The sequence below is a fragment of the Cibotium barometz genome, chromosome 38, assembly GCF_041138505.1.
Source record: "Cibotium barometz isolate CiBa-2024 chromosome 38, ASM4113850v1, whole genome shotgun sequence".
NCBI classification, from domain to species: domain Eukaryota; kingdom Viridiplantae; phylum Streptophyta; class Polypodiopsida; order Cyatheales; family Cibotiaceae; genus Cibotium; species Cibotium barometz.
Window position 1 is genome coordinate 43030342 of NC_141083.1, and position 13665 is coordinate 43044006.

Sequence of the window (13665 nt, forward strand, 5' to 3'; positions counted from 1 at the left end):
AACCGAGCAAGTCCCAAACTCGAGCGACGGAAAAACTCTATTGTGCTTCAGTTCATTTAAGTCTGCTCATTTTAGTCTTCGTATTATATTTTAAATTCATTTTAGTCTTCTCAATTAAAAATGCAATCATATTAACAATCTACCAATACATGTGAGAGCAATGAACCAAATAAAAACCAAATGAAAATCAAAGTGTACACGTCATAACATCAAAGACAACAAACACATCATTCGAGAGGGTGGATGTTAGCACACTATCTAAACCTCCTCATGGTCATCATAGCCATGAACCAAATAAAAAACAAAATGGAAATCAAATTGTACATGTCATGACATCAAAGACAGCAAGCACATCATTCGAGAGAATGGTCGTTAGCACATTATCTAATCCTCTTGACAGTCATCATTGTCATGAACAAAAAAAAAAACCAAATGGAATTTAAACTGTACATGTCATGATATCAAGGTCAGCAAACACATAATTTAAGAGGATGGTTGTTAGTACACTATCTAACCCTTCTCACACTCATCATTGCCATGAACCAAATAAAAACCAAATGGAATTCAAAGTGTACATGTCATGACATCAAAGATAGTAAACACATCATTCGAGATGATGGTTGTTAGCACACTATCTAATTCTCCTCACTCTCATCATTCACATAAAAGCACGATTATTGATGATGTGCTCGTGACATCCTTTCATACTTCTTGTTAGCAACCATTCTTTGAGTTGCAACCTCCACATAAGAGGGCAATGCACTACAATGACAACAAAAGCACATATGTGTCAATAATACAACGCCTGTATTGAATCCCAAAAGGTTAAGGATATATTTGTTAATTTCATTTCAACTCATCAACCAAAAAGAGTGGTAGAAAGGACATGGTGAATTCAAATATGAAATTAAGTGCCGGTGTTCAAACTACTTGTGCCAAGGACTAGTCAAATACCTAAAACATCAAGATAAAAATAGTCATCCATTGCCACATATGATAGAGATAAAGACACAAAGAGGAATAATGGGAATGTCAGTGTAGTAGAAAAGCCCCATACGAAATGTAGCAAAAAGGAGCAAAAGAAGTCAAAAAGGGATTGCCAAAGCTCACTAGTCATCATAGGGGTTCCCTCCTGCACGAGTATCGATCATTCACCTCGAGCATCGATCACATCCTCCAATTGCTCATCCACTATCATTCTCGAAGAAGATCTTGCACTCGTGTAGCTGCGCAAGTATGGATCTACGTAGCTAGAGATAATGGCATCATCTATGTCCAATGAAGCACATGATCTCCATGAACGGAGGCATGCCTTTAGAGCGGGTGCCGTGCCACACCCTAACTCCAAGACAATACCCTGTGGATGACATAGCAGCTCCAAGAAACATGACATAAATGTATGGCTCATCTCTAGTCCACCTCAAAGCTCCAATCCTCCACTACTGATAGTGCGCTCACTCATTGGCAGGTAATGCATAACACATGAGTCTATGGCTCCCATTCGTAAAGCCTCAAAACAATGGTCTACTTGCTAGAGTGAAAGTGGGTGCAAACATCTCTCTTTTGCGAACCAGGTACATCATAGAAGTCCGAAACTGCATTTTCATTCAAGAAACACGTATAAACTCAACCATGCAACAAAATCCAATTACATTGCACCATAGAAATAGCACGCAACTGACACAAGGCATTAAAAGAGCAAGTCGCATTACCTCTGTCATGCTGCCCTCTTGTTCAATGTAACCGTATGCTGAGTGATGGAAGACCACAATCTATCGATAAATCTCCAAGTAATATACTCGTGAGTAGCGCTTAATCCACCTGATGCTTTCTTTTTGTTTCACCTACACGCCCACAAACAAGCTTAGCCCAACTTGCCTTGTGCTGACAATGGGGGATCTTCCGATGTATCCTTTCTCATCATAGAATGCATCTTGAATGTCTCTCTCTCGTTCCAGGATGTGGCTCCATTATTTATTTGTTTCCTTGAGCAACACTTGATTGCTCTTTCTTCTTGCCAGTTGTTTTTATTTCCTACTAGTTTTTCTCTCCATCCTGTGAACACAAAACAAAAACACAACTCAATAACGCATGGAGAACTTGTAGCCACCCTCACTGCCTGTGGTCCGCCGGCACCCAAGCTCGTGAACCCCCAAGATCGGGCATCCCCAAGTTGGCATCCCTCATTGCCTTTGGTCGGACACCCCCAAGATCGTGAACCCTCAAGATATCGGGCACCCCGGGAACCTCAAGGGCACCCACAAGGCCACTCACCAGTCACACAAGGTGGGAATCTCCGGAGGCCCAGCTTCCCAAGTTGGCTACCCACTTGACCGACGAAGCGACGCTCACCTACTCGTGCTCGGCGCCTCTCACATGCTCCAATGGCATCTGTCACCTACTTGTGCTCAGCGCCTCTAACCTACTCCAACGGCATTTGTTAGTGACCATTGTTAGCACTTGGCTCATGATAGCCCAAGGGGCCACGCCCATTTTATATAGAGAGACTTTGGTGTACCGAGAGAGGCTCTCCAATGCAATACATGGTCTTGTGATGTCCCAACTATTGCCTACTTCTATCTTGTATTGTGTGTATGTCACTTAGGTAGCTCTTGTGTGGTGTTCTGTTCTTCAGTTTGTGTGAGTGCGTAGTGGAGTGGGACAGAGTGGTCACCATCTCGCTAGCTTGTGCCAACTCCTGAGGGTATACTGCCCTAGAGAGGACCCTAGTGATTTAGTGTGCCTGCACAACGGGCATCCCAGTCCGCTATAGGTACACTAAAATTTTGGCGATCCTGCTGGGGAACAAACCCAGAATCTCCGGTTGTACTCCCATTAGTCAACGACTCTTGTCTCAAATTGTATCGACCACTTGGGATCCTCGCTTCACCCGATCTTCCCTAGCCCTCCCTCCCCCTCCCTCCATAGGGGGATCACCACAAAAAAAAAAAAACATCCAACCCCTTAGGCCACACTACGTTCACGTCTTTCTCACACTTCCACCCCTTCTTGCACATTTTGCACTGCATACACATTTTTGCCTTTTTGGCACAGACATTTGTACACACCCTCCCTCTCTCTTGCACATTCTCGAGGCACATTTTGTGCACACATTTTACCCCATTTGGGTATTCACAATTTTGAGGCTTGCCTCTGATGCATATTTCTGAGTGCACAATTTTGGAGTCCACGTTGTGCACAAATTATGACAGCCCCATCATTGTCACCATCATAGCATTGCTTTTTTGGGGTACACATCATTTTCGCTATTTTGGAAAAACAACCACTATATTTTGACACCTTGGGTGCATATCTCTTTTCGTGCGCACTTCCATTTTTCTACATTTTGGGGTTCACATCTCGCCCATCTTATCTAAATAGTGGTGCACCGCCTCTTGGTGCACCCGCGAGCACCCCCTTGTTCAACTCTTCCTATGTCCCATGCACCCCACTATTCCCATGTCCCCCTGTGCACCTTGGCACTCCTCACCCATTAACACTCTCCCACCTCCTATCCACTTCCCATTTTCATCTTATTATTATTATTTTTGGGCACCCACATCATCCCTTCCCCCACACGTACTCCTTGCTCTCATGCACCCGGCGGCCACCTCAACAACACCCGTGCTCAAAGTGTGTGCACCCCATGGGCCACCTCTCGTGCACCCCCCCACTACCCACTTAGCTAATACCCGTAGCTTGGGGGAGGTGCAACAAAGTGCGTATGTGTAAAAGTTCTCTCCACACTCAGGTCTGTGGAGAAGGAAGTGGCCCTCCTCCTCGTTGGATGTGGGGCTACCCCCCTTTGCCACATCCCCCCCGGCATACCCCCTTCACCCCATATCCCCCCAACACCAGCCTTGTGCACCTTCAAAACAAAATTAAAAAATAAACAAAAACAACGAGCACCCTACTCATGCATCCCCATACCATCCCACTCGTCCCACTCGTGCGTACCCCCTCTCTCACCCTTCACACCATCGTGCGAACACCCCTCCCCCAGCCTCACCCCATCGTGCATCCCCCCATCCTCGCGCACCCCATCCCCGCACCCCCTCACACCATCCTGCGCACCCCCCGCTTCCCTTCCTCATGGGTACCACAGCTCCAAGGCGGGCGATGAGGTCAGTGGGGTCATCGTTCTCGTTGTCCCCAAGCAAAGCGAAGAAGTTCTGAGTCGCCATGTGGGGAATACCGCCGATGGCTTGCACAGACAGATGTAGGAGCAGAGGTCATCGATAGCACCGTGTGACCATGGCCAAGAGACAAGTGCGGCTATGGCGATGTAGGTACAGAAGGCTATGGAGGTGAAGCTCTACGACAAAGGTAGAGATCAAACTGGTACACCAGCCTCGTGCATCCCCGGCCTCACCCCATTGTGCATCCCCGTCGCGTGCATCCCCAGCCTCACACCCTCGCCCCTCTTGCGTCCCTCCCCTTGTGCATGCCTCACCACTTGGTGGGCATCCCCACCATCCAACCCAAAAAAATATATATATATAAAAATACAAAAAAAACCACACCCATACCCGGCCATTTGCGCCCCCCCCCCCCCCCCCCTTCCCTTTATCTCGCGCCCTTCCCCTTGCATCTATCGCACCCTCACACTATCCAACTACCCCGCTTCGTCGCATCCCCCTTCGCCATATTTCCCTCCTGCACCCCCATACACACGCTTGTGCACCTTCATAAACAAATATATCCCCCCAAAAAAAAACCACCCAAAACACAAAATCACCCCCGGCATACCCACCTCCGCAATTGTGTGGTTTGTTTCTTTGTCTCTCTCTTTCCAACTTGTGGTGATTATCCCTCCTTTCTTTAAATCGTGTGGTGTATTTTTCTCTTTCTTCCACTTTGTATCCTATGGTGGACAATTCTTTTCCCTTCTCTCTCTATCTTACGGTGGATGTTTCTCTTCCCTTTTCTTTCTCCTTCTTCATCTTGTGGTGGATAATTCTCTCTCTCTCTCTCTCTTTCTCTCTCTCTCGGTGAACTCTTTCTTCCTTGCTTTATGTCTTGCGGTGGACATCTCTCTAACTCCTGTAGTACACCTCAACATCTGCCTCTTTTCTTCGGTGTTCACCGAGACGGTGAACAGATTAATTGGATATCTCTCTAACTCCTGTAGTGCACCTCAACATCTACCTCTTGGCTTATGTGTTCACCAGGACAACGGATTAATTGGTGGGGGGCCTGTAGCCACCCTCACTGCCTGTGGTTGGGCGCCCAAGCCCGTGAACCCCCAAGATCGGGCATCCCCAAGTCGGCATCCTTCACTGGCTTTGGTCGGACACCCCCAAGCTCGTGAACCCCCAAGATCAGACATCCCAAGTTTGTGAACCTTAAGGGCACCCACCACAAGGCCACACACTAGTCACACAAGGTGGAAATCTCCGGAGGCCCCACTTCCCAAGTTGGCTACCCACTTGATCGACGAAGCGGGGCTCACCTACTCATGCTCGGCGCCTCTCACCTGCTCCAACGGCATCTGTCACCTACTTGTGCTCGGCACCTCTGAAGTATACCCTCAGGAGTTGGCACAGGCTAGGGAGATGGCAACCACTCTGTCCCACTCCACTACACACTCACACAAACTCAAGAACGGAACACCACACAAGAGCTACCTAAGTGACATACACGCAATACAAGATAGAAGTAGGCAATAGTTGGGACATCACAAGACCATGTATTGCATTGGGGATCCCCTCTTGGTACACCAGAGTCTCTCTATATACAATGGGTGTGGCCCCTTGGGCTATCATGAGCCAAGTGCTAAACATGGTCACTGACAAATACCGTTGGAGTAGGTGCCTAGAGAGGACCCTAGTGATTTAGTGTACATGCATGATGGGCATCCCAATCCGCTACACTGTTGATGGATTGGGCATGCATGACATAAATAAAAAAGGAGGTTGGAAGCAGCCCGCGCCCACGCAGGCCGCTTCCAGCCCCTTTTTTTATTTGTCATGCATGCCAAAAATCACAGAGCCATATCCATAGCAACAAAAACTCCCTTAACTTCATGATTTCCTTATCCAACACCATGGAGCCATAGCAAAAAATAAATAAATCATGATTTGCTGAGTTGTAGCCATGTTTTGGAGACATAACCTCACAACCATAACAAAAAGAAGGGACTGGAAGCAGCCCGCATGACATAGGCCGCTTCTAGCCCCCTTTTTTTAAAGAATTGAGGTTAACAAAGCTATTGACCCATGGCAACTCAGCAAACAACCATCCATTCGGCTAAGCCATGTCAAATCAAGCGAACGATGGCCTATTCAGCGCGCAAGCCAACGGCTACTGACCCATGGCCAATGGCTATTCACAGCGAACAATGGCCTATTCAGCGCGCAAGCCAACGGCTACTGAGCCATGGAGCAATAGGCGCTTCAAAATGAAAAAGGATTTATAGAAACTACCTATTGAATGAGCTCGAATGTCTTCTTTGGAGGAGAGATTGCCAATCCGCTTCGATCTATGGAGGAGAGAGTTGCCTGAGAAGGGAACACAATAATACTAAGAGGAAGATGAAGTTGAGAAAATGTATGTATACATATATATGAATACATATATGTATGTGTGTACACACACACACACACACACACACACACACACACACACACACACATATACATACATACATACATACATACATACATACATATATATACATATATACATATACATATATATACTCTCTCTCTCTCTCTAAATTGAGAGAGAGAGAGAGAGAGAGAGAGAGAGAGAGAGAGAGAGAGAGAGAGCTACTGAATTTAGAGAAAGAAATACCTTTGCCTCACTTAGTTTTATCAATCAAACCTGCTAGGGAACTTAAGCAACTCTGCAAATCCATGTCGTATAGCCCTTCCCACACACATTTAGCCATTTTAGCTCACAAACAATCTATGCCATGGCCATTTAGCTCATCCCGTGCACATACAACCCATCTAGAGCACATACAACCCATCTAGATTATAGAGAGCTCATCCCGTGCACATACAACCCATCTAGATTATAGAGAGCTCATCCCACATCCATACATCCCATCATGCACATACACAACAATGTATTTGGTGCCCATACAGGCCCTCCAGTATACATACATCTCATCCATCTCATGTACATACAACCCATCTAGAATTATAAACAACCCATCCTGCGTCATCTACCATCTAGATCACAAAGTAGCCCATCTAGCTCAAAAATAGTCCATCCCATTGGCATACATCCAATCTCGCAAAAAAACAACCCATCACATTGGCATCCAACCCATTCCATTGGCATACATAACATCTCGCACATATACAGCCCATCCCACGCACATATGTAGTCCATCAAGCTCACATGCAGCCCGTGTTGCACACATACAATTTATCCTGCTCATATGCAACCTATCTGCTGGTGCCTATACATCCCCTCCCCTCGAGGGGTTCACCTAAAAATATGTAAGTATACCACGTGAGTTCAAATAGTGGTTTTTTAATCCAAAGTTTTAAGGTAAATTTACAGAAACACATTTACAGAAGGAGTTTTTTTAATTGATTTTAAAAAAAACCCGTAATTCCATTAAAAAAAGGGGTCATTTTATTCATGAAGAATTCATAGGTAGTAAGGGGTTTTTTAAATATCCCTTGAACGCACGTGATAAATAGGATTTCTTAGTAGTGCACCCCCGAGCCCCTCCAGCAACATACAACCATTCTAAACATGTCCTATGGCCATCTCACACATATATAGCCCATCTTATGCACATACGCAACATCACACTCACATGCAGCCTGTCGTGCACACATACAACTCAGTGCCTATACAGTCCATCTCACATACAACTCAGTGCCTATACAGTCCATCTCACATACATACAGCCTATCTCACACCTATACAACCCTTCTCGTGCCCATATAGCCCCTAGCCCTTTTAGCTCACAAACAACCCATGTCATGGCTGTTCAACCCATCCCATGCACATACAGCCCATATTGACTACAAACGTTATCCCATACCCATACATCCCATCATGGACACATACAACCTATTTGGTGCCCATACATGCCCTTATGTATACATATAACCCATCTATCTCACAAACAACCCATCTCGTGTACATACAACCCATCCCATGCACACATGTAGCATCACACTCACATGCAGCCCGTTGTACACACCTAAAACTCATATTGTGGTAACATGCAACCTATACAATGCCTATACAGTCCATCTCACACACATACAGCCTATCCCATACACATACAGCCCATCTTATGCCCATATAGCCCCTCCCACACACGTAGCCCCTCCCCATATAGCCCTTTTATAGCTCACAAACAACCCACCTCATGACCATACAGCCCATCTCGCATGCATACAGTCCATCTACCTCACAAACAAACAGGTCCTCACGTGTACATACAACCCATATAGCTCAAACCCATATAGCTCACAAATAGCCCATCTCATGACTATATAGTCCACCTCGCACATATACAGTCCATTCATGTCACCCACATACATTCCATCCATCTCATGGCAATATAGCCCATCCCATGGGTATTCAACCCATCCCACACATACAATATGCATGGCATATCATGGGCATACATGATGGCATATGATGGCATGCATGACCATCATGGTGATGTTGTATGTATGCACATGTATAATCCCATGCTGACATGGACACTCTTACCACCTCATCCCCTCGGGTCCACGTCAGCAAAACCTTAGCACCAAAAGCTCTCCAAAATGAAAAAAGCTTGTTGGCAAATGCTCACCAAAAAATTAACCTCCTTTCTAGGACAATTGATATGGTTGTATTTTAATGCTTTGAATGAAAATAATAAATACTTTTTTTGTTAATATCAATGGTTGGAATATCTTTGTTTTATATATTAACTTTTTTTAATATTGATCTCAACATCTTCATATATTATTAATGGTTGGAATATCTTTTCCTAAATATAGCATTTATCCATGTGATTACTTTTCCTAAATATAGCATTTATCCATGCAATTACTTTAGGAATATCTTTTCCTAAATATAGCATTTATCCATGTGATTACTTTTCCTAAATATAGCATTTATCCATGCAATTACTTTTCCTAAATATAGCATTTATCCATGCCATTACTTTTTCTAACTTTAGGAATTATCCGTCCAAATTACTTTTTTCTTTTAGCATATTCTATTTATATATATGACCCCGTAGTTCTCACTCTCACTCCCACCCTCACTCCCATCTCTCATTGTCTCCCTCTCTCTCGCTATCATTTTCTTCTTGACGATCATAATCTTCATCTATCTTATTCTATTTCTCTCTCTTATCTCACCATAATTCTCTCCCTCCCTATTTCTCCCTCTTTCCTTCTCTCTCTCTCTCTCTCTCTCTCTCTCTCTCTCTCTCTCTCTCTCTCTCACCATCATTCTCTACCTCACCCACCCTCATTCTCACCCTCTCCCTCATTCTCTATCTTTCTCTAACTCTCATTATCTTGCCCTCACTCATCATATCTTCATCAAATATCCCAATCTCTACTCTCAAGGATACCCTTGAAGCTATGTGTAAATATTTATGCAAGAAGTCAGGTAGAGGTGTGAAAGAGCATCTCAAAATTACAATAGAGTCCCGTAATCTTTGGGACAAGTTTCTAGTAGATGAGCCCGTCGACTCCTCAGGAGATCTATATGTGTGGAACATAAAGCCTTTAGAGCCACCATTGATACTTGGCACAATTATAGCTACAGAAAAGGAGGAGCCTCTTTGAGAGGAGTTGAATAATAGAGTAGTCCTTAAAAGCACTCAGGTGTAGGGACCCTTACAACTCTTACCTACCAGCTTGCATCAAGTTATGTAGTTATGTTATGTTATTTTTAGGAAATAGTTTGTAAGGCTGATGTAATAACTTTTTTTAGAATAAAATTATCTTTTAATTATAATTGTGGATGTCTATATTATTAACCTTATCAATTTTACATTATTCATTGTTTTTATGAGACAGTATGCAAGGTTGATGTAATATCTTTCCTAGAATGAAATTATCTTGTAAGTATAATTGTGTATATTATTCACCTTATCGATTGTACATTGTTCATTGTTATTGGAACGTGGATTTTTTAAAATTTGAGTTTCATGAATCTTTAATAGCATGAAAATACATGAAAAACCATGCAAATACATTAAAAAGCATGCAAAGAGTAAGAAGGGCATGTAATCACATGAAAAGGTATGCAATCACATCCATGCAAGGATATGCAATCACGTAAAAAGGCATGGAATCACTTGCAGCACGGGCATGTAATGGCATGCAACCACATGCAAAGGCATGCAATGACATATAACCACATGCAAAGGCATGCAATGACATGCAACACCATGCAAATGCGTGTAAAGAGTATTAAAGTACATGCAACATTAAATGACATGCAACATTAAAGTACATGCAACATTAAATGACATGCAAAGCTATGCAAACACATGCAAAGATTAAAAAAGGGCAGAAATAGTCGTGCAAGGACATCCAAGGGATAATAAAGGGAAAGTAGTACCATGCAATGTAATGCAATGACATGTACATGTAACAACATGAAGATGCAATGGCATGCCATACAATGCAATGTAATGGCATGCACATACATTGACACGTAAAAGGATAATAAAGGGCAAGCCATGTCATGTAAATGCATAAAAAGCGCATGCAGGGGCATCATGCAATGCTATGCAATTACATATGCAAAGATAAGGTTTATATATATATGTATATATATATATATATATATATATATATATATATATATATAGAGAGAGAGAGAGAGAGAGAGAGAGAGAGAGAGAGAGAGAGAGAGAGAGAGAGAGAGAGAGAGGGAGAAAAAGAGGGAGGAAGGGCTGAAGATGAGGTGAGAAGTAATGAGAGATAAGGACATGCTAGCACATGCAAAGGGACAATAAAAGAAAACATAGTAAGAGAGGGAGAGAGAGAGATGGTAGACAATGAGGGAGAGAGAGAAAGAGATGCAAATATAGTAAGAAAGGGAGGAGAGAGGGTGGGAGAGGGAGAGAGAAACGGAAGAGGGTGGCAAGGGGAGGGAGGGAGGGGGAGGGAGAAGGAGGAAAGGAGAGAGAGTGAGAGATAGAGGGAGGGAGAGGGAAAGGAAAGAGAGAGGGAAGAGGGTGGGAGATGGAGAGAGTGGCAGAGGGAGAGAGAAAGGAAAGAGGGGGGAGAGGGGGGGAGAGAGAGGGGAAGAGGGAGAGAGAGGGTGAAGGAAAGGGAGGAGAGAGGGTGGGAGAGGGAGAAGGAAAGGGAGGAGAGAGGGTGGGAGAGGGAGAGAGAGGGTGAAGGAAAGGGAGGAGAGAGGGTGGGAGAGGGAGAGAGAGGGAGAGGGAGAGGTTAAGAGAAAGGGAAGAGGGTAGGAGAGAGAGAGAGAGAGAGGGAGAGGTTAAGAGAAAGGGAAGAGGGTAGGGAGAGAGAGAGAGAGAGAGAGAGAGAGGGAGGGAGGGAGGGAGGGAAGAAGAGGGAAGAGGGTGGAAGAGGGAGAGGTAGGGAGAAAGGGAAGAGGGTGATATATATATATATATATATAGAGAGAGAGAGAGATATATATATATATATATATATATATATATAGAGAGAGAGAGAGAGAGAGAGAGAGAGGAGCTAAGTTGGGTTGGAGGGGAGAAAGTGGGTTAGTAGGCTAAGAGGTGGTGGTGGAGGTAGTTGGAGGTAGTTGGAGGAGATAGGAGGAGATAGTGGTGTAGGGATTGGAGAGAGAATGTCCACATTTTTAAGAGAGAATAGTTGTCAACAAAATCTCCCTCCACCAAGCTCTCCCAAAAAACACACTCGAGGATTGGGCAAACATAATTTTAGTTGCACATGTTCAAGATGAGCCTCATCAAAATGTGAATACAATGATGAAAGCAAGCAGCATGACTATGGTGCATTCAATGTGCATTCCTTGTACATCAAAAAGCGAGCTAAAGGATGTACTCAAGCATTTATAATAAGTAGGTCTAATGTACAGGTTGCCTTGGATGATCTCTAAATCAAGCACAAAGTGAGACTTATTTTGAAAATGTCTACTAAGTAGAATGGGCTAGACAAGGTTGTATATGAGTATGTGGTGGAGAAGTAAAGAGAAGGGAAACAAATTCTCACAGACTTCGCATGTCCAAGAAGTGTGGTTGCCCGTTCAAAGTCTACTTAAAGTACCAAGATGGTATGGATGAAGTTTCTGTGGTTGTCATCAACAATGATGTTCATAGGCCATGCTCCTGGCTTGCGTAGTGATCTTGACCACCTACCTATGCACCAAGGGTGATTTAGTGTTGCATGGATGACCTCTTTGATATGGGTACATGTCGACATGTGGCAAAGATGTCGACATCCAAGGAGAAATAGCAAATAGAAAAAGCATCACCTTTAGAGTGTGTGATCTACATATTCTTTATGATACCAAAGGAAGTCCACATGATTCAATATCAGATGCGTTGCTAAGGTAGACTTTTAAGTGATGATTGGACAACAATGTTCAGGAAGGCACTTGCTCTGAAGGATCTGAAGGTAATTGCTGATACTCAATCCTTGTATGTCTATGGTTGATCTTTGCATAATATTATTTTGTTATGTGAAGCAAAGGGTAAGGTAGAAAGGCTATGCACAACTTGTGTGCATGTACCAAAAGAGCTGAGGGATCATATTTACAACTACTCATGCACACACCTAGCGACGAGGAGTTGTTTGATGCGAGGATGAACCAAGCACTATTTGATTATTCAGCACATGTGAATGTCCAATGGATGGTGTGGCTAAAAATGGAAGGAGGTGGCCAAATTTTTGAACATCTTTTTTATTATGGTAATGTCGACACAATCAATTTGGTAGAGAGGTTATGATAATACATAAAAGATACATTGTTAAATGCCAAGATAAACATGTCTATTCTAGACCTCTTGCATGCACTTGTGGGAGACTCTCCTACTAGCAAACGAGTGGGGGATACATTGTTGGAGTTCTTCAAGCAAAACAAAAAGATAGGTATAAAGCAGACACATGGAATATAATTAATGTTTTCTATTTTTTGTTCATCTGTTGCCTGTTGATTTTTGTTCTACCTGATTTTTATTCGTCTGCTTTTGTTGATTTGTCTCCATCTCCATGTTTGTGTTTTGCATTCAACTCTTCATGCTTTAGCCTTTATGGCTCAAGCAAGCAACACACCTCAAGGTTGGTAGCAGGGGAGAATTTTGGCAAGGTATCAAGTAGATGCATCAGCCCTGCAAGCCATAAATGAGCCAACCATGTTTAAAATGCAAAGCATAAGTGACCCATCTACATGGTACCATGTGTCGATGCAATCAAATTCTTGTGATTGCTTTGATTGGACAATCGAATGCAAACACCTATATGGGCTACGACTTATTATCAAATATCATTTCCCCCATCTGAATGTCGTTCTACCTATTGTGGACAATGCACATGAAATGGTGTCTACCTTGCCATTGTCAGAGAATCCCACTACGATTGATACTGAGTTTCCCGATGGAGACATTCATAGGGATATATCTATAGAGATTGGGAATTGCTACAAGATCCTTCAAAAGATTGAGCAAGAGTTTCCAACATTTAGCACTCAACAAAAGGAAGAAATCCTCAAGTTGTTGCAAGC